Here is a 26,598-nt window from a genome sequence, read left to right on the forward strand (position 1 = left end):
TTTGTTATGTTTTATATGCATATACATATACCCCAGCATCTCCTAGTATACAGTATCTTTTACAAAGTTTGTAATATGTCTGATGAATTTGTATGCATACCGTCATTGTCAGGAGTGGTCATATTGATCAAATCACAGGTCCATTGATGTATTTAAGTAAGTTAATGCAAAAAGAGTTTTGAAGTATAATTATAAAAAATCTTGTTTGATAGTAAAAAAAAGAAATTGAAATGAAAATGTAAATGTCTTTTAATAAAATATATAAAGTTTTTATGAAATAGTTTCTCTTTGATTGATAAATACCTTTACCATTGGTTGTCATAAGGTCTTTTTTTCAACTCTCTCAGCGGGCTTATGTGATATTTTCCATTAAATGGATCTGTGTTTTTGTCACATATCTTAACAAGGTCAAGGATCATGGATTAGAATATTTTTGTACCAAAAGCAGTTTTTCCATGCCTAGCAGAGTGTTCTGCCTACCACTTGTAGGAGATTAATGCAGACTTATTTAAGTACAGATAACAAGAGTGAAGGCTCTAGTCCACCATTTTTTTAATCGATGTCCTTGAAGGTGTAAAATGTTAATTGCTTTGGGATAAACAAAGAGGTAAAAATATAATCCTTGACCTCAAAGAGTTTAAGTAGGTATGCACACAAGAGGATGACTAAAACACTGGGCAGGTTATGTTAAGCACTTATATAGGAGACTCGTTTTAGAGAAGTTCAAAGGAAGGAAATATCATTGGAAATTGTGAAAATTCCATAAAGGAAGGGAAGAGGAGGAGGAAGAAGAGAGGGAAGAATGAAAGAGGAGAAGAAAAAGGAAAAGGAGGAAGGAGAAGATGAAGAGGAGAATAAAGAGAGAAAGAGGAGGAGGAAGGGAAAGAGGAGGAGAACAAAGAAGGAAAAGAGGAGGAGAAAGAATAGGAGGAAAAAGAGGAGGAGGAGGAGGAAGAGAAGGAAAAGGAGGAGGAGGAGAAGGAGGAGGAGGAGAAGAAGAACAAGAAGAACAAGAACAAGAACAAGAAGAGGAAGAAGAAGAGTTTTGTAGTTTGCAAAGTGCTTTACAATTATTGTCTCATTTTTATCCAAGCAAAACTGGATGCTGAGGTACTATTATTATCCCCATTTTACAGGATATAGACTTTAAAAAGTTGGGGGATATTATGTCAGGCAAATAAATCATTTATGAAGTGTCTTAATTTCCATACCAAAAGGAATCTTTAAATAATCACAAATAATTTATTACTCACTATATAAAATGGAATTTTCTCACTTCCCGTTGTCTCTGGCAGTGTGAAGTGAACTATCCTTAAGAAGACCACTTCCTTGGACATCATAATATCAAGTATTTTATTAATTTACTTTGGACCACTTTGATTATTTCTTCTCAGTCTCCTTCACTTCCTTCCTTACCTTCTCCTCCCCAATTAAAATAAACTTTGACAAGGTTGGCCTTGTCATTCTCTTTCTGTTAATTATATGTGATTTTATTATATACAAAGAGCTTTACAAACCTTAAACTGTTATATGAACATCAGTTATAATTATTGTTATTATTGTTATTCTTTGCTATTGTTGTTATTTTTATACTCTTTTCTATATCCATTCCCATTGTTCTAGACATCTATTTGCATATAGTTGCTAATATGTATAGGCATATATCTCTAACCCTATTCTTCTAACCTAATCTTCTGAGCTGATTTTTCATCTTTCTACCTGTTATTTTCACTTGCTTGCCTTTCTGAATTGATCTTTTGGGGCAGAGGAAGTGGAAAGATAGGGGATAGGGAAATAGATTTGTGGTTCTATTTATATGGGGAATTCTAAGTATTAAAATTCCTTTAATTCAGAAACACAATTCTCTGTAACTTAAGCTGCCTGAATCATTGATAAATAAAGTGACTTGCCTATAATCACTGAGCTAGTATCTGTCTGAAGCAGTTCTTGAATATAGATCTTCCTGAATTCACAACCAGTCCTCTCTATCTATAGTAAATTGCCTCTGGATCAACATTTTTCAAAACAAAACAACCACCTCCTCATTGCTCCCTCCTCCAACCATTCTGCTACTTTCTTTCCTTTTAATATTACTATAATAATCCCATGCATCAATAATCATAAACTTCCTCTCTTCCTTCTCCACAAGAAGCCCCATTGGCTCTTTCTTCTTCTTAACTCTCACATCTGTTCCCTCCTCACCATGCTTGCCATCAATACCTGAGTTGAAAGCTTTATTATCTTTCCCTTGCATAAATGAGTTAACCTCAGACTCCTAATCAGTATCCTTCCCAGAAGTCTCATTCTCTCCACAATCCATCATTCAATCCACATTCAGATTAAACTTAGTAAAGCCTAACTCTAATTACTTCATTTTTTCTTCCAGAAAAAAAAAAAAAGGAAATGCTCACCGCTTATTGAATTAAGTTCAAACTCCTTAATATGGCATTGATGGCCCTCCACAATCAGAGTCTAACCATCAGACTTTTCATCACACCAGTCTTTCTCATAATTTTGTTGCTGTTGATTTTTTCCATGTAAGGATATGTCTAGTAAGAAAACTCTTTACAACACAATTTGACTTCTTTTCTGGATCTTATTGAATTAAGAAATTGTTATTAACAGGGTATATGACCTACTCAGGGTCACATATTCACTATATGTGAAAGGTGGAATTGAATAGAGATGTTAACTCTGTGTATGTGTGTGTGTGTGTGTGTGTGTGTGTGTTTTCTCTCTCTATTGTCTCTATTTCACTGCTCTGAGCCTCTATATTCTCATCTGTAAAATGATATCCACAATCCTTATCTTGTAGCAATGTTTTGAGACTCAAGTGAGAATATAAATAGCTGCATCCTTAAAGTTCTATTTAAACGGTAGTTAAAATGATGATTATGGTTTGTTTCTTAGTTGCTTGTTTTTTAGGGAGAAGGGTGTAGGTGAAAGATGAAATAACTGAGGAAAAAAAAGTTTGAGCCTTCAAGCATTTTAATTTATTAAGTAATTCATGGCAATTTTCAACAAACCAAGAGTAGGCCCTTCCTCACGTTAGGGCTGAACCTCAAATAAAGAGGCATACAGACTTTTATGCATTAAAAGCAAATAATCAAATAAGACCAATTAATTAAAGAGAAACAATACAGCATTGGGTAGTCTAATTTCTAATTGGAGGAAAGATTAGGAACTTTCCAAATTGGTAAGGGGAGAGCAAATAGGTGCAATTCCCTGAATTCAGAAAAAGACATGTTCCGTGCATGTAAACAATCAAAAGAACTTGGAAACAGTGACTGATTGATCAATTTGGGGCTAGTTTTTGAATAAAAAATGTGGGTTGCTTCAGATGTACAATTTTGAGTAAACTCCTTGCATCAATCTTTGGATCTGACTGGGTTTCTGGCCAGCATAACCTAGGTCCTTAATTAAGTGTCTCTAAACAGCAGAGAGAGGGTGTCCAGTTTTCTGGTCATGTAAGGCTAGGCCCAAACAGTGCATGAAAGTAGTATACCAATTCCCATAATCAATTTTTTTAATAAGATAGAATTAGACTACACTCATAATTAAATAAAAAGGGAACTGAGCTAGCTCCAGAATTGAGTCACAAGATGGATTCAGTATGATTTGCTCAATTTTCATCATTAACAACTTGATCTTCTAATCTCTTCAATTCTCTCTGGAGGAGGGTGGAAGGGTGGGTGGGTGTTGTATATATGAGCTTTAATATTGAAAACCTCAATATATTTCTGTGTCTTGGGAGTGGCCATCAGCATGTGTGGTGATATCTTCTGCTGTTCTTTTAAGGTCATTAATATCTATTGTCATTTTGCATTTTAGGCTCAGGAAACCTCCAGTGAAGATCTGAGTTTTCCTCTTGAAAACAAATGAAATTGAACTAGTTTCTAGCACTTCAAAATGCTATATGTTAAGGGATGGCTGAAAGAATTATGGAACATGAATACAAGGAGAATGCTATTATGCTATGAGAAATTATGGAGGGGGTGGTTTCAGAGAAACCTGTGAAGATTTGTCTGAACTAATGAAGAGTGAATTGAAAATAATTAGGAGAATAATTACAATAATAACAACATTGCAAAGAAAAAGCACTTTAATAAAACATGTTATCCAACTCTTGAAAAAGAGTTGATTAACTCAGGAAGTAGTAGATTGAGACAAGCACACACAGAGAGTTATAAATAATGTAATATAATACAATATCCTACTATATTATATTATTAATATTACTATCCTATTATAACATCACCCATGTGGGAATTTGTTTTGACACAAGTTACAAGGACTTTGTTGTTTTGTTGTTAATGAGGGGTAAAGTGAGGACAGAAAAACTACTAACTGAAAAAAATTAAAATGCCCAAAGTACTAGATTTTGCCACACAAATATGTCTTTCATCATGCCATGTTGTATTCTTAAATACTCTTTCATCATCCCCATGTTATGAAATCCAGTGCATATATATCTGTTGGATACATCCAATAAGAAATGAATTATAGAATTTGGAGCTTGAATTGAGCTTATAGGGAGAGTGGAACTTTAAGATGAATCTGCCTGAGTTGTGCAGAATACATTGGCCAAGTAATAGGACAAACTTGGAAAAGCACGTAAGTTTGTTCAAAGTTCCAGAGTATTTTTTCCTTTTTTTAATATAAGCAAGATTTCATTTTTTAAAAATGGAAGTACAGTTTCCAACATGAAGAAATACTTTCTTCCAGGTACCCATCTCCAGCATGATCAAATGCATCATTGTTATGACTCTGGCAAGTATAGAGAAAAGCTGATGAAAATCTTGTACATGAAAATATTGAATTTTGGAATCTGGTTTGAAGGAGAAACTAGTTTTTGCTCCAAGCCCTTTCCAACTCAAGGAAGCGATGTGAAACAATGAAAACAAATTCATCACCAAATACTATACTTTTTCCCCCTTTCTCTTAGAAATAATCAACATCCTGTTTAAATGTAATAATTTGTTTTCCTGCCTCCAATGCATGCTATCTCCAAATCATATTTTGGACTATTGCAGGAAAAAAGAAACTGGTAATATCCCTTTCCAACAAATGAATCTCATTAAAATCAGAATGAGACACACATCAGGTTTCTCACCTTTCTATTATGATTTGAGATCCACCTCCATTCCCTTCTAAGGTTCATTTAGAAACTATGGAGTGACAAATAAAATTTGTTAAGACTGATTATGTAGTGTCATTCCGTACTTCTTTATGCAGTGGACAGGCCTAACAGAACTTTCATTGAGCAATTCAACTAACAAAATAGCTACTCATATTTTACTCAAGTAACCAGCAAAAATACTGGGCAGACTATTCATTATTATAATGTTTGTGTTCCCTGTACTGCAATGCCCCTGGCCTTGGAATATTTCTTGAGAGCTACTGCAGGAAAATTCTCTGTGCTTGGCAGAAGTCAAGAATTTATGATGTGGCTCTGAGCAGTACTGAGGCAAATAGCAAAAACTGTTATCCTTAGTGCACTTTTGCAAGGCAACTGGTTAAAAGGCAAATCTGATCTGAAATGCTGCTTTCTGGTGCAATGCAACAATTACACTTCACTTGAAAAACCTGTCCCACATCAAGCTCAGAACTACATGGTTCTGAGAAACCAAATATTTCTTTTAAAGTAGAATTTCCCAAAGGAGTCATAAATACTGGAATATATTACCATAATTTTGCTAAGCCAGATAGAGTTATAGGGTGAGAATATCAATTATCATGACATAGCTGACTTTGACTAACAGTGTGACATAGTAGGTAGACTGTCAGGCTTTGTTTTAAATCTCACCTCTGACACCTCTTATCTGTGTGTCCATGGCTAGGTCAGTGGCCATAGACAACTCTTTAAGACTCTAAGTCAGAGAAGAGTTGCTATGAGATTGGGAGGGTGGAGGGGAGGAGAGTGCAGAATTTCCATGCTACAAATTCCCAACAGATGAAATTATAGGTCCAAACAACAATGGCAACAGGAGAAGCAACAAAAACAGTAAGTACAGCAAAGATAATAAAAACCTAGTAATTCCTCTCTCACAGGATTTTTGTAAAAATCAAATATGATATTATCTGTAAAGTATTTTGCAAACTTTTAAGCACTATAGAAATGGAAGTTATTATAGAAATGGCTGCTGGGGTTTGGCAGTCATGAAGCCCAGGGGTTGGAATGAGAGGATGCACTCAAGGTGACTTAATAGGAAAAATCTTTTATTCTTGTCAAGGCAAACAGTGACCAGTTCACCCATCTTCACAGAAACAGAAAAGACATTACTCAGGATGGCATGTACACAATGCAGGTGTCTCCCTAAGGCTGCGCTGCAGCTTTGGAGCCTAACCTTTAAATTCTGAGATCACAGGATTTTAGAACTGGATAGAATCTTAGTGATCATTTTATCCATACCTGTTATTGTGTAGATATGGAAACTGAAGCCACAAAAGAATGACCAGTTTGTCCAAAGACATGAAAGTAGTAAGACAAAAATTCAAAATGTGAATCCAGTTCTCCTAACTCCAAATCTGAGGCTCTTTCCTTAACTAAGCATAAGTGGAAGTGTATAGAGACAAAGCATATTCTTATGGTTTTCAGATCCTAGTTTAGTAAGCAACCCCAGATAGTTCTCTGGAATTTAGCATGTTTCCCTTCCAGCCTTGCAAATTTTAGTGTATAGATGGCATGAATGCTATTTTTGTGTTCTGGGCTGTGCTCATGTAGAGTAGTGTAGCCAATTACCACACTATTGTGTAGCTAGAGGACACTCTATTAAAAAACCATCTTTCCTGTTGAAGTGCCTCAAACTGATCTGTCAGAGTCCTATTTCTTTGGTACTATATTGAAATGAAACAACGTTGAGATGGGGAATGCACGAAACCTTCATAATTCATTAACATATTCATGGAAATTATTTTGTCAGCTTCTTTTCTTACAGAGCACATAGATGAGAGTGGACCATTGAAGTAAGTAGGATATAGGATAATTAGAAAACAGAGAAAGAAAGCCTATGGATGTGGATGGACACTTCTGATGACAACATTCCAAGAGACCTAGGTAGTACCACACATTTGTAGACATAGTTTGATGAAACAAGTCTCTTTGTTGTTTTTTTTTTTTTCATTATGTTAGGGAAAAGAGGAAGACTGAAACATTTATAGGATGAATAGATGGATGGGCCAATAATGACAGATGATAGAAAGAAGAAATAATTGTTTAATTATTATTTTAATCACATTTCCTCTGTCAAGAAAAAAACAAAAGCTCTTTGGATGGAAAAAGCTAAAAATGACTACAAGGAACTCTACGCAATTTAAGCCGAGAGAGACTGAGGAACTATCTAGTTGCCCTTAATGAGTTCAAGTCATTGATGGTCCAGTACATTCTTAAATACTAAAACAACTGGTAAATAAAATTTCTTTGCTATTATCAGTGATCTTTGAAAAATTTTGGAGAAGAGGGGCTTGACCCCAGCATTAGAGAAGAGCTAATGTTGGAATAAAAAAGGGAAAATAATGGAATATACAAATTTTATTCCCAGCAATGTAACTTTGATTCATGGCTAAATTCTGGAATGTATTATTAAAGGGATAGTTATTGGATGTCTCCAAGTGATTCAATGATCACATAAGAGCCGGCTTGGTTTATTCAAGAGCAAGTTATGTCAGATTAGACTCAGTTTCTTTATTTCTGAGGTCTTTAGATCAGATTTCATGTGATATAGTTTAATTTGATTTTAGGAAAGTATTCGAAAGAAAAGTCTCTCGTGCTATTATTGTGAATAAGTTAGTAAGATGTCAGCTAGAAAGACATAGTAACTAGATTTAGTACTGGTTCATAGTCAGATGTATTTTAAAAAATGACATCAGTAATTGAATAAGAATTTGAAAGGGGGTCTCCAATGAAATGTCAGTGGTTAACTCTAAGTTATCTAACAGTTTTAGCAACGGTATAGGTGGCCAAAAAGATAGGTGGTTGGCTTGCCCATTCCTAAAAGACATGATTTGTAAAGGATAGCTAACATATTGAGAAGAGTCAGAATCCCAAAACATCTTCATAGAACAAAGGATGGGGCCAAATATATTAAGATGAAATTTGAATCTGCAAATACTCAAGTGGTTCTGTAATTTCTTCAATTCAGTGGTTCACTCCAATAATGCAGATAAAAACCTCTTCATGCCTCTTCATCTTGTGCTTCTCTCATTCATGCCTTCCTAAAAGTTCACCACAAAAGGTCCAACTGTCTTACTGGAGGCCTTTCTTAATTCTTTTCATCTGGAAGAACAAAAAGTCCAGAATAACAAGGGAACTAATGAAAAGAAATGAAAGGGAAAGTAGCCAACTGTGGTACTAGCACTAAGAATATGGGTAAGTCATTTTGCCATTCTGAGTCACTGTGTCTTGGTTTATGAAACTGTGGAGGTGAATCTCAAAGATCTCTAAGACCCTTTCCACCACACAGTAGATTTTTTTTGGGGAGGCAATAGGGGTTAAGTGACTTGCCCAGGGTCACACAGCTAGTAAGCGTCAAGTGTTGAAGGTCAGATTTGAACTCAGGTCCTCCTGACTCCAAGGCTGGAGCTCTATCCACTGCACCACTAGCTGCCCCCACATAGTAGATCTTATCCTATAGTAAGTACCAAATAAGCAGTGATCAGGTGATCATCTATGAAGAGGCAATCTTGGATTCACAGACCCTGGTTTTAAGTGCTTAAGGAGGATTCACTCTAAGGCACATTGTTGCTTAAGTGCATATACTAAATGACTAAATGATTATGTATTCGTCTATTAATGTTAAATATCAAGTCCCAAGAAAAATGTAAAGGAACAGTTGCTAAATGAAAATCATGCTTTCTTTTTGTTTTGTTTTGTTTTGTTGCTTGTTTTTAAAGGTATATATTTACCATTAGGTGGGTCTGACAAAAGCATATATTCCAATAAATATTAATACTTCCTTAACATAAGTACTCCTAAGTCTTATAGGAAATAGGAATAAAACATGCTCATTATGGTTTATTTATATATTTTTATTGCTATCAAGTCCTTATTTCAGGATTCTTCAAAACCATTTTTTTTTTCTTTTTCAGCAAAACTGCTGTTTGGTTTCTAGGAAACATCTAGCTATCCATAACATAATAATCATAGCCAGCATTTATAGATCACTAAAGCCTTGCAAAGATATTACACATTATCTCATTTGTCACAACAACTTTATCAGTTAGGGACCATTTTTATCCCCATTTTGTTGTTTTTGTTCAGTGATGTCTGACTTCATGACCCACTTTGGGGTTGTCTTGGCAAAAAATATTGGAGTGGTTTGCCATTTCCTTTTTCAGCTCATTTTATAGACAAGGAACTGAGGCAAACAGGTTTTAGTGACTTGCCCAGGGTCACATAGCTAGTAAGTATCTGAGGCTGGATTTAAATTCAATTAGATGTCTTCCTGACTCCAGACTCAGCACTCCTACCACTGTGCCACCTACCTGGTATTTCACATCTCCATTTTACAGATAAGGAAATTACCCTGGGTCATATAGCTAGTAAGTTTCTCAGCCAGGATTCAAACTCAGGTCTTCCTGATTCCAAGTCTTACATTTCTGATCCTCCTAACTACCTCAGCTAATTAAGCACCACAATGGTCTAGAGAATATCATACAGTAGTTCACATAATTTTGTTAAGTAGACAAGAAATAAAAATTTTCCTTTACTTCTTTATTCTGCTAATTCATGTAGTTTATACATCTTCAGGTAATTTCTTTCCTTGAAATTCTTATTTTTGCTATCTTACCAAGCAAGGCAGGGTAGTGTAGTGGATAGAGAAACAGACTCAAAACCTGAAAGACATAAGTTTGAGTCCCTCCTATGACACTTTCACATTAAGGACAACTTAGCTGACTTCTCAGCCTTCTAGGCAACTCTTGAGCATTCTCAGTTTCTGAAAGGGTGTTCATCTTCATTGGTAGGTGTGCTTCCTTCATCTGATAATGAGTTCACCTTAACACAAAAGTCACAGGTCTGGTTAAATACTATCATTAATATTTGTCACTTGTTTTCTATAATACTTACTTCACCATTTTTCTTTTCCTTTGTATATTTTACTGCTTGGCTGATACTCTTAGAAATCATCATCTTCATTTCCCAACATGTTTCTCTCTCTTCTCCATCCCAGTAAAAAAGAAAAGACAGAGAGAGAGAGAGAGAGAGAGAGAGAGGTGATGTCAGATAAGCAAAGCTACCCAGAACATCAAATAAGTCTGACAGCATTTGAAATTTTCCACTCCCATAGCCCACCCACCGCCACCCCCAAACACACGCACATTTGAAAAGAAGGGAGAAAGTTCATTCTCATCCATGTTCTTCAAGAGGAAATTCAATTTTCTTCTTCAGTGGCAAACATATAATAATTACATACTATTCAGTTTTAATTTATGCTGTTGATGTTCTTTCCATTTGCATTACTGCATTTATTTCGTGTACTGTTTTCCTGGTTCTATTTACTTTGCTTTTCATCAACTTTTATCAGACTTCCCAGGCCTCCTCATAGTTTTTACAGTTCTTGTTTCCTATGGTCCAGTAATATTCCATTACATTCATATACCATAGTTTGTTTAGCCATGCAACCATTAATGACCTCCTTAGTTTACAATATTTTACAATTATAAAATATTTTGCTATAAACATTCAGGCAAATATGGGATTTTTCTCCCATTGATCATCTTGGAGTACAAATTTAACAATAAGATCTCTGAATCAAGAAATATTGACATTTTAATCACTTTGTTAGCATAAATCCAAATTGTATTCTTCATATATATCCACCTTGATTGACCAATTTAAAACTCTGACAATAGTAAATTAGTATTCCTATCTGACCTCAACCTTTCCATTGACCTTCACTATCTTTTGTAATTCTGGCCAATTTCCTAGGTGTGAGATTAAACTTTGAAGTTGTTTTGATTTCCCTTTTCTTCTTAGGAAGGGAGGAATGGATACTTATTAAGAACTTACTTAGTATCACGCTCTGTGCAAAGCTCTTTACAAATATCAGCTCATTTGATCCTGACAACAATCCTGTGAAGTAGATGCTATTATTATACTCATTTTAAAATTGAAGAAACTGAGACAGACATAAGTTAAGTAACTTGCCCAGAGTCATATAGCTAGTAAGTGTCTGAGGATAGATTTGAATTCACATCTTCTTGACTTCAGGCCCAGTGTTCTGGTGCAACCTTATTATTACTGATGTGAAGCAATTTTCCACATAATTTTAATTGTTTGCATTTTTTTCTATTTATTTAAGTACTTCTATATTTTTTGTTCTGTACTTAACTACCACAAAACTGCATCTTTATGCTCATAGCAGAAGTCATAAAGGAAGAATCTATGAAAAAATGAATCTCTATTTCATGATATTTTCTTTATTCAAGTATATAATAATCTTCCTTTCAAAATTGTCCTTCTTATCTGTGCTAACTTCTCATCTTCCTTCTGTTCTCTTCTGTTCATTTTTAAAAATGTTACAATGACTCTGCTTTTCATCACAATTGCTATTTATCTCATAATCCCCCTCCCAAATATATAGAATTAATTTATATTATAGAAGGAAATGTGGATATGACTTCTTTTGCCTATTTTTGTAAATAATTTTAGGATTTAATTTATTTGTGAATGTTTGATAGAATTTGCTTATGAATCTCTAGGGCAAGAAGTCCCCCAACCCCTTTGAGAGTATATTTATGGTTGCTGTTATTTTTTTTTAATTTCTCTTTCTGAGATCATGTTTTTCTAACTCTCTATTTCTTATTGTATAAATCTGGATTTTTTTATGTAAATATTCATCCATTTAAATTAAATTAAGTTGTATATTTCATTGGCATATAGCTGAAAAAATGTTTCAAATAACATCCTTTATTTCTTCTTCATTTGTTGTGAATTCTTATAATTTTTTTTTTCACACTGGTAATTTGGTTTTCCTCTTTTTAATCCTATTATCTAACAATTTATCAACATTTTTATAGATATGAAATGTATCTGTTGCATATAGAATAGCTTCTTGTATTTCTTTGTCAAGTGTTTTTCTTTTAATTTCTTAAATTTGTTTTCTATATTTAAAAAGTTTCACACCACATTCATTGATCTATTTTCAATCAACTAACAAACATTTATTAACCCCCCATTACGATCCAGGCACTGTGCTAACAGTGGGGATATAAATAAGGCAAAACGTAGTCCCTGCCCTCAAGAAGCTTAATCTAATATATACAAAGCAAGATATATACATGATAATTTTTTTTTAAAAATCAACAGAGGGAAAGAAACTAGAATTAAGAAGGGTTGGGGAAGGCTTCCCGTAGTAAATTAAAGGAAGTCAGGGAAGTCAACAGTTAGAATAGAGAAGGTAAAGTATTTCAGGCAATGTGGACAGCCCAAGAAAATAATCTTATCCCAGAGATGGAATTTCTTGTTCATGGAAGAGCCAGGATTCCAATGCAACTAGATCAAAGAGTAAATATTTGAAAATAAGGTGGAAAAATACTGGAAAGGTAGGAAAGGTAGGAGAAGCTATATTATGAAGGATTTTAAATGCCAAAGTATTTTAGATTTTATTTTAGAGGCAAGAGTGATTCACTGCAGTGTATTGAGTAAGGGGAGTGGGAAAACATGATTGATTTTCACTTTAGCCAAATTACATTAGTGCCTGAATGAAAGATGGGTAGGAGTGGGGAGAGATTTGAGGCAGGCAGACCCACCAGCATGAGGTAATACTGGCCTGTGCTAGAATGGTGGCATTATAATAATGGAGATATGAAGTAATGAGGATCTTCACTAAAGTGGTGACACTGTGAGAGGAGAGAAGGGGACTTATTCAAGAGATTTTTCAGGGATGAAATTAATAGGCATTGGCAACAGATTGATCATGGGATATGAGAGAAAATGGGGAGTCAGGGATGATTTCTAGTTTGTGAGACTGAGGGACTGAGAAGATGGTGTTGCCTTCTACTGCAATAGGGAAATTAGGAAAAAAGGTTTGGGTGAAAGATCATGAATTCTATTTTGGACATAGTTTAAAATGTCTACTGGATATTTAGTTTGAGATGTCTGAAAGGCAGTTGGAGATACAAAACCTGAGGTCAGTATAGTCTATATATTGATTTAAGAATCTTTAGTATAGACATGGTAATTGAATGTTATGGGAGCTGATGAGATCACTAAATAAAGTAATATAGAGGGAGAACAAAAGAAATTCCATGACAAAATCCTAAGAAACACCTATGGTTAGAGGAAATGATTTAGAAAATGATCCAGTGAAGGAGATAAAGAAGAAATAAAGGAGATAAAGAGGCAAAAAGTTATATGCTTTTCTCCATCTCTATTTGGCAGCATAAATGTAAGAGGGAAGGTGGGAGTGATCCAAGTCTAAGGCTTAGCTGAGTGTAACCAGGAATGTGATAAGAAAGCCTAGGGATACAAGAGAGGAACACAGCACAGAGCTAAATTGTATCACCAAGGGGTAAAGATGAGAAAATGATAGAGTGATTAGTGCAGGGAGGCTGGTCAGAGAGAGAATTGAGGAGTAAAGAGATTAGAAATCATGGAGTGGGTGAAGAGTAGAGTTTTGTAAGGGAAGACAGAGAGAGAAGTGAAAAGCCAATAGATCATGGGCATTTAAGGGGATTTGGGAAATTATTGAGCAAAGAGATAATGTATTTGTGAATGATGAAAAGACCAAGGGTATGACCTTTTGTGTGTGGCTAAGGTGAGATGGAGGGGTAGCTCATGGGAAGTGAGTAGGATGAAAATTTGAGCAGTTTGGAGATTTGAGAGAGAATCAATATGTATGTTTGTATCAAGTAGTATGAGGGCAAGAGTTAAGGAGGAGAGAAAACTTGTAAGGCATATACCAAACTCATTGAGGAAATAAAGGGTGAAACTTGAGCATGTATAGACAACAGCTATCAGAATTTTGATCAGGTGTTAGATGTGAGTATTAGGAACCTCAAAGAAAAAGAAATTACTGAGTGGTGGAATAAGGGAGGTGGGGAGAACCTGGAAGTGGCAATGGGGACCAAGTATCCCAACTCTTCCACTTTTATCAGGGAACTCAGAAGAATGAGTAAAGGTGCAACCAGTACAGAAAAAGTGTGGCCCAAGAGATTGTGTAATCTGGGGGAAGTCAGATTTAAATAAGAGCTAGTTCATGAAAGGAGTGGGACAAGAAAAAAAAATTGAAAATGAAGTTAAGAGGAGGCAGACCAAGATGGTAGAATAGAGGTAGCAATCCAGCCAAACTCTCCCATTATTGCCCACCAAATAACTTTAAAATAATATATCAAATCAAATTCTGGAGTGAGATAAATCATAAAAAGTAGAGGTGAGACATTTTTCCAGCCCAAGAAAACTTAGGAGGTCGGTAGGAGAGGTCTATGACATTGGGGTTGTTTTCAACCCAGAGAGCACAGAGAGGAGACATTAGTGGTGGGCTTTGTAAGTGACTGAGACAGTGTCAGCAGAAGCTTCAGAAGCTCTTACTGCCTAGAAATGGAAAGGAGGTTGCACAACTGGTCAGAAAAGATAATAGAAAACCCCAAGCTAGAAATAGTACTAGGTACAGTTTGGCAAATCTATTGCCTATACAGAATTCTAGGTTGCATTTCTAGATTGTATAGGAGCACTCATGGTCATTTACAATGGAGCAGGGACCCTGGTTACAGTTTCAGGGCATACAGGAGTACAAGGGCTTGTGGCTGCAAGGGATCAGAGTTCTTTCCTGGGGAGAAGACCAGAGTGCAGACCAGGAGAGAAGTGATGACATGTCTCTCAAGATTATACCACCTTGAAAGCACCTAAAACTTAAAGAACCCCTAGTACTGAAAACAGTAGCTGAAAATAATCTGAAGTTTGGGGCAGTGCCTCTCCACCACCAGAGGAGCAACTTTAACATAAATATCAAATTCAATAAATAGGCTGGAAAAATGAACAAACAACACCGAAAAAGGAACCTGACCATAAAAAGTTACCATGGTACAGGGAAGATCAAGACACAAACTCAAAAGAAGACAACAATGTGAAAACAGCTACAAACAAAGCCTCAAAGAAAAAAAAAATTGTTAGAAGTCCATCAAGCATTTCTGGAAAAGCTAAAGAAAGGTATAAGTGGTAGAGAAAAAAAAAGATACACAAAATTAAAGTGATGCAATAAAAAAATGAAGAGAGAATTAGCTGTTTGGTAAAAGAAAATTTAAAAAATATTGAAGAAAAAAGCATCTTAAAAGGAATTGGCTTAATGATAAAAGAGGCAAAAAAAAATCATAACTGAAAGAAACTCTTTTAAAAGTAGAACTTACTAAATGGAAACAGTACATAAAATAATCGATGAAGAAAATAATTTCTTAAAATTTAGAATTGGGCAAGTGGAAACTAATGACTCTATAAGACATCAAGAAACAATAAGACAAAGTCAAAAGAATGGAAAAAAAACCTAAAAGACAAGGTGAAATATTTGACCAGGAAAACAATTGATTTAGAAAATTGATTAAGGAGAGATAATTTAAGATTTCCTGGACTATCTGAAAGTTAAGGCCAAAGAAAAAGCCTAAGAATCATATTTTAAGAAATTAAAAAGGAAAATTGCCCCAATATCCTAGAAGTAGAAGGTTAAACTAGAAATTGAAAGAATGCACAAATCACCTCCTGAAAGGGATCCCCAAATGAAAACTCTAAGGACTATTCTAGCCAAATTATAGAGGTCCTAGATCAATGAGAAAATATGTCAAGCAACCAGAAAGAAACCATTCAAATATCATGGAACCATATTCAAGATTACAAAAGTTTCAGCAACTTCCATGCTAAGGGTACAATTAGCTTTGATAGGAATATTTTGGAAGGCAAAGGCACTAGGTTTTAATCAAGAATAATCTACCCAGCAAAACTGAGTATAACCCTTCAGAAAAAAAAGGATGATTAATGAAATAGAGTACATGAAAGCATTTCTGATTTACAAAAAACCCCAAAAAACACAGATGAAGAGAATTTGACATTTAAAAATAAGACTCAAGAGAAGCATAAAATGGTAAATAGGAAAGAAAAATCATATGGAAATCAACAAGGTTAAACTGTTAATATTTCTAAATATTTCTAAAAGATAATAAATTTAACTCCTAAGAACTTATCATAATTAGGGTAGTTTTGAATTGGTCTACATAGATAAAGGACATGAGTGTGAGTTGATTATGCTGGGAAACGAAGGGATGAAAAAGAGGTATATACTGGAAGGAGGGGGAAGGGAGAAGAAGGATGGGGAAAATTATCTCACAAAGAACAGGTGTGCAAGGAAGAGTTTTTATAGTGGAGGGAAAAATGGGAAGTTGGGCAATGTTTGAACCTTGCTTTCTTTAAAATTGGATCAAAGAGGGAAAATTATACACACACACACACTGAGTTGGGTATAGAAATCTATCTCATCTAACAAGGAAGGAAGGAGGAAGTGATAAAAAGGAGCATAGAAGTAAATCAGACTTTTGACAAGGGACAGAGTAAAAAGAGAAAAGGATAAACAGAAGAAAATATGATGATGAGAAACATGCAGTTAGGAAATATAGTTGTGAATGTAAATGGTATGAACTCATCAATGAAATAGAATTGGATGGTAGAACAGATTGGAAACGATATTCCAACTATATGCTGTTTATAAGAAACACATTTGAAAAAGACAAACACACATAGAGTTAAAATAATGGGCTGGAACAGAATCTATTGGCTTCAGCTGAAGCACAAAAAGGTAGGGGTATCAATGAGGCAGAAACAGAAAAGGCAAAAACAGATTTAATTAAAAGAGATAAGCAGGGAAACTATATTTTGCTAAAAGGTATTATGGACAGTGAAGTAATATCAAAAAAGCAAGTCTCTCTGACAAAGTTCTCATGTTTGAATATATGGAGAATTAAGTTAAATTCATAAAAAAATAAGAGCCATGCCTCAAATCATTAATGGTCAAATAATGTCAACAGGCAGTTTTCAGGAGAAGAAATCAAAGCTTTAGTTATATAAAAATGTCCTAAATCACTTCTGATTAGAGAAATGCAAATTGAAGCAACTCTGAGATAACACCTCACACCTATCAGCTTGGATAACATGACAGGAAAGGAAAAATGATAAATGCTGGAGGTAATGTGGAAAAAATGGGACACTGATGCACTGTTGATGGAGTTATGAACTGCTCTAACTATGCTGGAGAACAATTTAGAAGTAAGCTATAAAACTAGGCACATTTTTTTTTACCAGAAGTATCACTACTAAGTCTGTATTCCAAAGAGTTTAAAGAAAATGTAAAAGGATCTATACGTACACAAATATTTTTAGCAGTACTTTCTATGGTGACAAAGAATTGGAAATTGAGAGGACTCCTTTCAATTGGAGAATGGAAGAACAAGTTGTGGTATATGATTGTCATGGAATACTATTCTGCTATAATAATGAGTTTAAGAAAAACTTGGGAAGATCCATATGAATTGATGCTGTGTCAACTGAGCAGAACTGGGAGAACATTATACATAGTAATAGCAATATTGTAACGATGATCAACTGTGAATGGCTTAGCTATTTTCAGCAATATACTCTTCCTTTTCTTCCCTTCCCTTTCCTTCCAGATGCACTATAACAACAGATAATCTAGGAAAACTATTTAATCCTATGCTAAATACCAGTAACAAAATTCTCATGCTGGGTCATTGCTGAAGTCCTTCCCTTCAAGGATTCTGCCTCTGAGAACGGCATTACTGAATGTTTTATGAAAGACTCTGGCTATTTCCCATAATATTTACTTTAAACAATTTTTTAAAAAATCTATTCAAAGTATTCCTTCTGAATCTGTCAATAATCTACTTCATCAAAACCATTCCTGAATGCTTCTTTTGAGCCGTTATCTGAACTCTTGAAGTATAAATAGTTGCACATATTTCCTTCCTATCACACAAAGGAATGTATCATTTGTCTTGAATTCATGTTTTTCAAGCTTCAAGGATTTTCCCCAGGTTTTAGCATTATAGCATTAAGTGAGCAAGTCAAGATATATGTTTAGTTTATAATTATTACGAAATCAGGATGTCTGAAATTGCGACTTGGTCCTCAGCCTATAAACTTACATCAGTACTCATGATGATTTCTTCCTCAGCTTCAGAAACCACATACTGTACCTATATCAGTAAGTGAATAGTTAGTAAGAAATCACTAGCTATTTATTATAAAGAAAATTATATGAGCTTCTTGTCCAGAGGGCGTTATAGAGGTGGGTTATATACGGAATATAAATACATGAAATAGTTGAACGTGTTTATAAAGTTACATAGCAACATTTAAAAATATATAAAACAAACTCTACATATGCATATATTTATACACATATGTGCATATATATTCACCAAATACCTGTGAATAATAAAAAAATTATATATTTAATATGTGTGTATGCATTTCTAAAATGCACACGTATAGTATATTTATGTGGTTTGCTTTTATATTATTTGTGTATATATGTATATTTATAAGTGTCTATATATGTGTGTGTATCTCACTGTGTGTATAAATCTGTGTACAAACATGCATGTAAATGCAATGCATATATTAGTATGCATATACACATATATACATGTATGTATATATACATGTATGTATATATATATGTATTATATGTGTATGTGTGTGTGTTCAGCCATTTTTCAGTCATACCTGACTCTTTGTGACCTCATTTGGGGTTTTCTTGGCAAAGGGTCTGGAGTAGTTTGCCATTTAGTTCTCCAGCTCATTTTACAGATCTGAGGTACAGAGTTAGGTGACTTGCCAAGGGTCACAGAACTAATAAGTGTCTGAGGCCAGATTTGAACTCATGAAGATGAGTCTTCCTGATTTCCAAGCCCAATGCTCTGTACAACCTGTCTACATACATACATACACACATATACATGCATACACACGTACATATGCACATACATGTATGTGCATGTGTGCATATGTGTGTGTGTATACCTGTGTGTGCGTATATGTATATGCACACATATCTCTGTGTGTGTGTTTGTGTAAAATTTTAGTTTACATATATGCCAAAGTGTTACTGAATAGGAGTGATAGATTAGTCACAGAAGACCCTGGGGAGCATGAGACTCCAAAATCTTATATAATTTATAAGTGCTAGGGAATTGCCTGAGGTACATAGATTTTAAGTATTTTTTCTTGGGTAACATAGCTATTGAGTGTTAAAGTCTATAATTTATATCCAGGTCTTCCTGATTCTAAGACATTGTCTCTTTACTGGAAGAAATTACTTTGAAATCAGTTTTTGAAAAAGTTTAATGGACTAGTAGAGTAGGGGAAGGAAATTGTAGGTGAAGAGAATGACTTACGTAAAGGCTCAGAGATGGTTCCATAAAAGAATAAATTATAAAGATACACAGGAATATTCTATATTCTATTGAGCAAAACTCTATCCAGAATCACAAAAGGATAAAGAGGCTAGGCCCAGCATTATTATCTAAATTCATTCTTCCTACAAACTTTTTACTACTTATAGTTCTTTAGAATATAATATCTTTAAGGAAAAGGGCTGTTTCATTATGTTTTTATGTCTCTATCACCTAGCAGAGTGTCTAGCACAGGTAACTTGCATAATAAATGTTTGTGGATTTATTATAGGTCTAGATCTGATAGGTGCAGCCCACAGGATGTCATTCTCCCCTTGCATAGCAAACCATTGGTCCCTGAATAGATACATGTCTGCTGCCTAATTTTGCATTGTGCCTCACTTACACAGAAAAGAAACAAAGTAGAAATCCTAAAATAATAATTAAGAGTATAATAGCCTCTTTTACATGCTGTTAATCCACTTATTCATAAAAAGAGACCAAGTAAAGTCTGGAGTTTACCATACAATTCTTAATTAAGATAGTTTTGAATTGTGAGCTCTGGGATTGACAGAGAAAAGGAAGCCTCACAAGTTTAGATATATTGGCAAAAGTAGAAGGGAAAACATGAAGCAAAACAAATCCAGTTAACCAATGTATCTCAGGCACAAGAAAGCCTAAGCATGATGATTTGTGATTTAAAGACTGTGCATGTTTCATTGTTCTTATTTTGTTTTTATTCCCAAAGGTGTATAAGATGTTTGTGATCTTAGAATTTTATTCACTCAGATATTCACACAAATTAGCTAGCAAAAGGTGGGGTGTATTAATAAGACCCATCATACCCATTTGCATAATGAGAGACAGATAGGCAGAGACAGAAACAGACCAATAGAATTAGAGATAAATTCAACTAAATTCAGCAAATATTTATTGACCCACTCCTTTCTATAAGAATTTCTCAACGTTGAAATGAAGTCAAGTAGATCTTTATTCAAGAAATGCAAACCACAGGGTTTATCAAAATATTTAATCAAATGATTAAACTATTAGAAGATGTAGGCCTCTAGAGGTAGAAACAACCACTCAGTTCAATATTATGACTCCCCAACACCAATGTCTCCCATGGCCCATCATTTCGTGTTATTTGTAGAAAGGCATACTCCTTCCCACAATTGGTCCCAGACATTCTTATAACTAATCAGCTGAGGGAACTCCACTCAGAAAACATCATTTCTTCACATCCATAAAAACAACATTCTAATCAGGATCTTGGATTGATTTGGTATACAAGCTTTCTCTACTTGGTCTTTCTCTTATCCTATTGTGAAAAAAATTCATAACTACTGTTTCCCTAATTCCTGTGTTTTATAACTTCCATTACAAAGATAAAAGATCATAGAACCACTACTTTTTCTTGATTTCTCATTCTCATTCATCCAACTCAGCTCTCCAGTTCTTATCCATTATTTGCCCATCAGCACTTCACTGTGCCTCCAGGAATCCCTAGTATAATGTTCCATAAGATATCTTTAATCGTATAGTTTTTCCTTTCATGCTACTTCTACCCTTTCACATTCACTGTAATAGGGTTTTCTTCTGAAGACACCTAATCCTTGCTAGTCTTTCAAGTGTCAGCAGCTTCTTCTCCCATACCCCTCAATACACAGAGTGAAAAGGGAGAATTTGCACAATCTTTGTTCCCTCTCTACTGCCAAATTCCAAACCATCCCTTTGTCACCATGACTCAACAGCCTGTCTTTGACTTTCATTTTTCTACTTATGTCATCCTCTCCACATTCTTCTTGTCATCTTGCTCCTAGTCAGTTTTCCTCTTTTTTTCAACAAATTCAGTGGAACATTGGAACATTATTGTCCATGTTATGCCAACCTTTACCTTTGTGAATGATTGCTTCATTATTCATACTTATGACACTTTAAACAACATAGTCTCTGATTTCATTAACTCCTCAACCCCATGGCTTCTCTTTCAAGTATTCCATGCCACTCCCAAGAGGAATCTCATCTTTAACCTCATCATCACCTCAAACTGTTCCATCTCAAAAATCTTAAACTCTGAAATATCAATATATAATCACAATCATCTATTCTTCACCTTGCCCACTGTCTCATTCTTCTGAAAACTAGTTTTGGTCCTCATTCTACGTTGTAGCCCATTACCTTTATTCTGTGCTCACTTTCTTTGCTTTCTAAGGATTTCAGGGTCTGGATTTGAGTCTTGCTAGCTGTGTGAGAATGAGCTAGTCGTTTTATACGAGTTTTAGTTTGGTGATACAATAGATAGAATTCTGGGCCCAGATTTGAGAAGACCTCAGTTTAAATCTCACCACATGCTAACTATATGACCTTGGCTAAGTGATTTAACCTTTGTTTGCCTCATTTTCCTCAACTATAAAATGAAGACAATAACAGTTCCTACCTTGCAAAGTTGAACAGAGGATCAAATTGCACTTCATACTGTGCTTAGAATATAGTAGGCACTATATAAATACCTGTTCCCACAACCTTCCCTATCCTTAATCTGTAAAAGGGGGAAAGAAATGAACATTTATTAATGGGAGATGGACACTCCCATAGGACAGTGTCCTCTCTAACACCTTCATTGTTCTGAGAATGAAGCATAAAGGAAAAAAGGGAATCTGAAGGATATTTTCTATAAGGCAGTAATTTAAGCCAACTAGAAGAGACAGCCTAGAATGGATACCTTAGAAGCTCTGGTTAAATGAGGAATACAGAGAAAAGAGAGAGGCCAGACAACTACAGGTGTCATGAATCAGAGAATTAAGGTATACAGTAGACAGAGGGGATGGATTAGGAAGAAAGTGAGAGAAATCCTTTTCTAGAAAGGTTACAAAAAATGAACTGAGTAGTTGAAAAGAGGAAGGGGGACTCTACTGGAATGAGAAAGAAAAAGGAGGGGGAAGAATTATATAATGGCACAAAAGCAGGAGAGTAAAATGAATTAATAAGTAAAACCCCAAATGAAAAAGGGCAGTGAATGAAAGGAGATGATTAAGGGTAAGGGTACGAGATCCAATGGAAACAGGGCCACCTTAAACAAATAAACAAAAAGATTAAGGTAAAGTAACTAAAGAAATATTGTACTACGTTTACAGAAGAAAAGGGGGAAAATTCTTAATTTAAAAATAAAAATAATATTAGAAATAAATGTATAGAAACACAAACCTAGCTTCCATAACTTTAAACGTAAATGGATTAAGCAATTCAACAAACTGAAAAAGAGTGACAGATGGATAAGAAAACAAAACCCTGCCATCTGTTTTCTTACAAGAAACACATTTTAAAAGAAGACATAGACAAAATGAAACTTAAGGTATAGATAAAAATACATTATACATCAAATGAATAAAAAAACCAGGACTTGTAATCATGCTACCTAACAAAGCAAAAACAGTCAATAATGAAGGAATAAAAATGAAACTATATTATACTGATAGAAACAAAGGACACTAACCCAATATCAGTTATGTATGTATGTTCTCCAAATGCCTTAGCTTCCAAATTCATAAAGAAAACATTATCCCAACTACAACAAGACATAGATGGTAACACAATAGTGATAGGGGACTTGAATATTCTTCTCCTAGTTTTGGATAAATCTAAAAGAAAGATAAGCAAAAGGGAAAATATGGAGCTGAACAAATTCCTGAAGAATTTAAAGTTCAAAGACTTGTGGCGTCTGCTAAGTTGGATAGCAAAAGAACATACATATTTCTCAGAACTACATGGCACTTTTACAAAAATTTACCACATACTACAGCACAGACATATTGCAAACAAATGTTAAAAGCAGATAATAATTAATATATTCTACATAGACCATAATGAAACAAAAATAGTAATTGGCTCAGGAATCATTGACAAAAGATACAGACCCAAATGAAGACTTAACAATGGAATCCTGAATAATGAGTAAGTCAAAGGACAAATCATAGAAACAATTAATAACTATGTAAAAGAAAATGATAATGATGAAGCAACATACCTAAATTTCTGAGATGTGGCTAAATAGTCTTCAGGGGAAAAAGCATTTTCTTACAAACATAAATTAACAAATAGAAAAAGGGAGGATTAATGAAATGAATATGGATTATTAAAAATTAGAAAGCCAACAAATAAGTCTATATTTCATCTTCAGCTCTACTTCATTTGATCTTTGTCCTTCCAGGTTACGTTTCATGACTTCTAATCTCATTAACATACTACTAACTCAAATCTTGGATACTCAGCACCTTACAATGTCCCTCAGACTCCTAACCTCTCTGGTTAAAGGGCTGGGCTATGGAATACTAAATCCTTCTAAAGTCTTCCTTTATAGAGGGCAGAAACTGGGCTCATTGCTCACTCCACTTTCCATCTGTAACTCTGCTTGGTTTTATCTTCACAGAACAAAATGCTCACACACTGGGTATGCCAATGTGTTTATTCCTGCCATCTCTTTGTCTTTCCAGCTTCCTTTTGTGTGTTTTCTTCTGCCCTTAAATTGTAAGTTGCAAAGAAGGAAAGGCAACTACATTCACATATATATATTCTTCAGGGTCAAGCTCAGTCATGGTTATAGCATCATATTGCAATTTTTCTTTTTATTATTATTTCCACTTAAATTTTTAGTTATTGTATTTATGTATTTATTTTATTGGTCCTACTTACTTCATTTTATATCAATTCATGCAAATATTTTGGGATCTTTGTATTCTTTATAATCATCATTTATTACAGTGAAGTAATAGGTCTTCATATTGGTGTACCATAAGTTACTTATTCATTCCCTAGTTGATTGATAGCTAGTTTGTTTCTATTTTTCTAGTACTAGAAAAAAGTGATTTTACTTGTTTATTTATTTTCTGTATATTGGGCTTATTTTTTCCTCTTCCAATCTTTGACCTTTTTGGTCAAAGGGGTACCTTCTCTAGGCATCGATATTTTAGTCAATTTCTTAATATAATTTCAATTTTTTCCCTGCAAGTGCTAGGAGCAATTCATAGCTACAGCAACTGTGCATTGGCATGATTTTCCTTCTATAGCCCCTCTAATATTGACTGTTCTCAATTTTTGTCATTTTTGTCAATTTTCAGGGTATAAGGTGAAACTCAAAGTTGTATTAAATTGTATTTCTCAAATGATAAGTAATTTGGAGCAAAATTAATTTTATTTAGCTTTAGGCCTAAAATATTTATTAATTTATAACCTGCAACACAGCAGAATTTAACACAGACTCATAAACCTATAGCCTGAGATAAATTTTATTTGGTCTTATATATAATGCTTGGAATGAAATAGGAAGTTTAATGATGTTGGTTATGAAGAAAAACAAGTAAATAATTTCCAGGGGTGGGGGAATGATTATAGAGTGTTAGGGTTCCACAACAAATTAATATGTTCCTTCAGGCTCAGATGATCAGATCAACCAGTCTTCACATCTATAAATAGCAGAATCTCAAATTTAACAAAGTAGCAAAGTAGGACCTAAATGTGGGAAAGAGGTAGAGAGACAATGTGCTACACTGGTAATTCATTGGATTTGGAGTTAGAGAATTTGTGTTCCACCCTCGACTTTACCACTTATTCCTTGGGTGAGTGACTTTATGCCTCTGGGCCTCCATGGCCTAATCCATGAAATGAAGAGTTTGCACTAGATGACCTCTGAGATCCCTTCCATACCTCAAAGATATGATCCTTTGACCTGTAGGTTGAATATTAGAAAAATCATTGGAAAATAAAGTTTGTTCCTGATCTCATCACAATGTAAGAGTAGGACTTGGAGCAAATGACTCCAATTGTCTTCTCTAGATCTAACATATTATGACTCTATACCAATTCAAAATAGTTTTCTAATATCAGATCTTGCTGCTCCCAGTATTGCTTGCTGTAGTCAACCCAAATTGGATAGTGATCGTTTCCTGCTAATGCCATTGCTTATTCTCTGGATGCTATCCCTCCTGCTATTATTCTACCTATCCCTTCTTCTCACTTCCAAGTCAAGTTTAAGTGATAATAGAAAAAAAAAAAAAGAAAAACATGGATGTTTCATTATGTTTCTTATAGGAAAATGTAATTCCTTTTAAGTCATAGGATGTTACTTTCTTGAGTTGCAGTATATCTGACTACCTAAATTCTTGGAGACTTTGAGCATGTGATCATCTGGCAATTTGTATGGACATTTTATTTCAAGATTTCTCATTACATTTAATTTCTGCTGTAGTTTTAAATGGAATATCTATGGCCTGGCTAGTTTGGGAATAGAGGCAGTCATTTAGCAGGCTGCATTTTAAGCCTATTGCAACTCTAAAAGGAGACATTTGATAATGATGATATGCTGATAAATAAGGGAAATTTAATGTAGTCCAGCTGAGAACCTCTTTTGTAATGAAAAACCTGGTTATTACCCTGGCCAAATGACTTCAATAGATAAAGCTGAAATCAATTATTTGAGCTAAAAAGTTTATGTGAATAATTATCATTTATTACCACTAATTTAAAAACAATTTTTCCTACTCTCTTTTTGACTATGGTTTTGGAAAGCAACCATTTCCCCTGAGTTGAGTAGCAACGTAAAATTTCACATCGCTGAGTGGTTAATTAAATTCAAACATGCATTGCATTAGATACTTGTGTTCATGCCAAAACCTAATCCATTATGAAGTCATCCTTCTATTATACCCCATGTTAACTGAGTGTGAATTGCAAGGGAAGTAACATAAAATAATAGTTATTGTGCAAATAGAAAATACCTAAATATTAGATATTGGTTTATACAAGTAAGTTATCAGATATCTCTCAAGCAATTAAGGACATAATAATAACTGATATTTATTTGGGAAGAATAAGTGGGAAATGTAATAACACGTATTTTTCACAGAATCCTAGATTCTTAGAGTCAGCAGGAATCTCAGAGGTTGCCTTGTCCAAACCATATCTGAACAAGATTCCTTTCTTCCTCGTTCCCAGGAAATAGTCACGTAACCTTCATGTGAAGATCTGCTGGGAGGTGAAACCAACTGCGTCTGAATGCATACCAATTTACTTTTGGATAACTCTAATTGTTAGCATGTTTTTACTTATGCCAAAATTAATTCTGCTTCTCTATAATGTCTCAGTTGTTTTGCCTATTACTGCCTGTTGAGGTCATTCAAATATGTATGAAGGTGGGGAATCTGTGGCCTC

The 26,598-nt window shown here is 34.5% G+C and overlaps 1 long non-coding RNA gene across 1 annotated transcript in view; it reads right to left on the reverse strand.

The window, feature by feature from the left end:
• Positions 1-4,080: 4,080 nt before the first annotated feature.
• The window catches only part of LOC110222209 (uncharacterized), a 49,422-nt gene continuing 26,904 nt past the window's right edge, over positions 4,081-26,598 (reverse strand). The window contains exons 2-3 of the long non-coding RNA XR_002328313.2: positions 10,067-10,155; positions 4,081-8,275 (exon numbers count right to left, since the gene is read on the reverse strand). This is a non-coding gene — a long non-coding RNA (uncharacterized LOC110222209). The remainder of the gene's footprint in view (positions 8,276-10,066; positions 10,156-26,598) is intronic.

This window comes from Phascolarctos cinereus, unplaced genomic scaffold (assembly GCF_003287225.1).
Source record: "Phascolarctos cinereus isolate Bilbo 61053 unplaced genomic scaffold, phaCin_HiC Scaffold_4;HRSCAF=312, whole genome shotgun sequence".
Lineage (NCBI taxonomy): Eukaryota > Metazoa > Chordata > Mammalia > Diprotodontia > Phascolarctidae > Phascolarctos > Phascolarctos cinereus.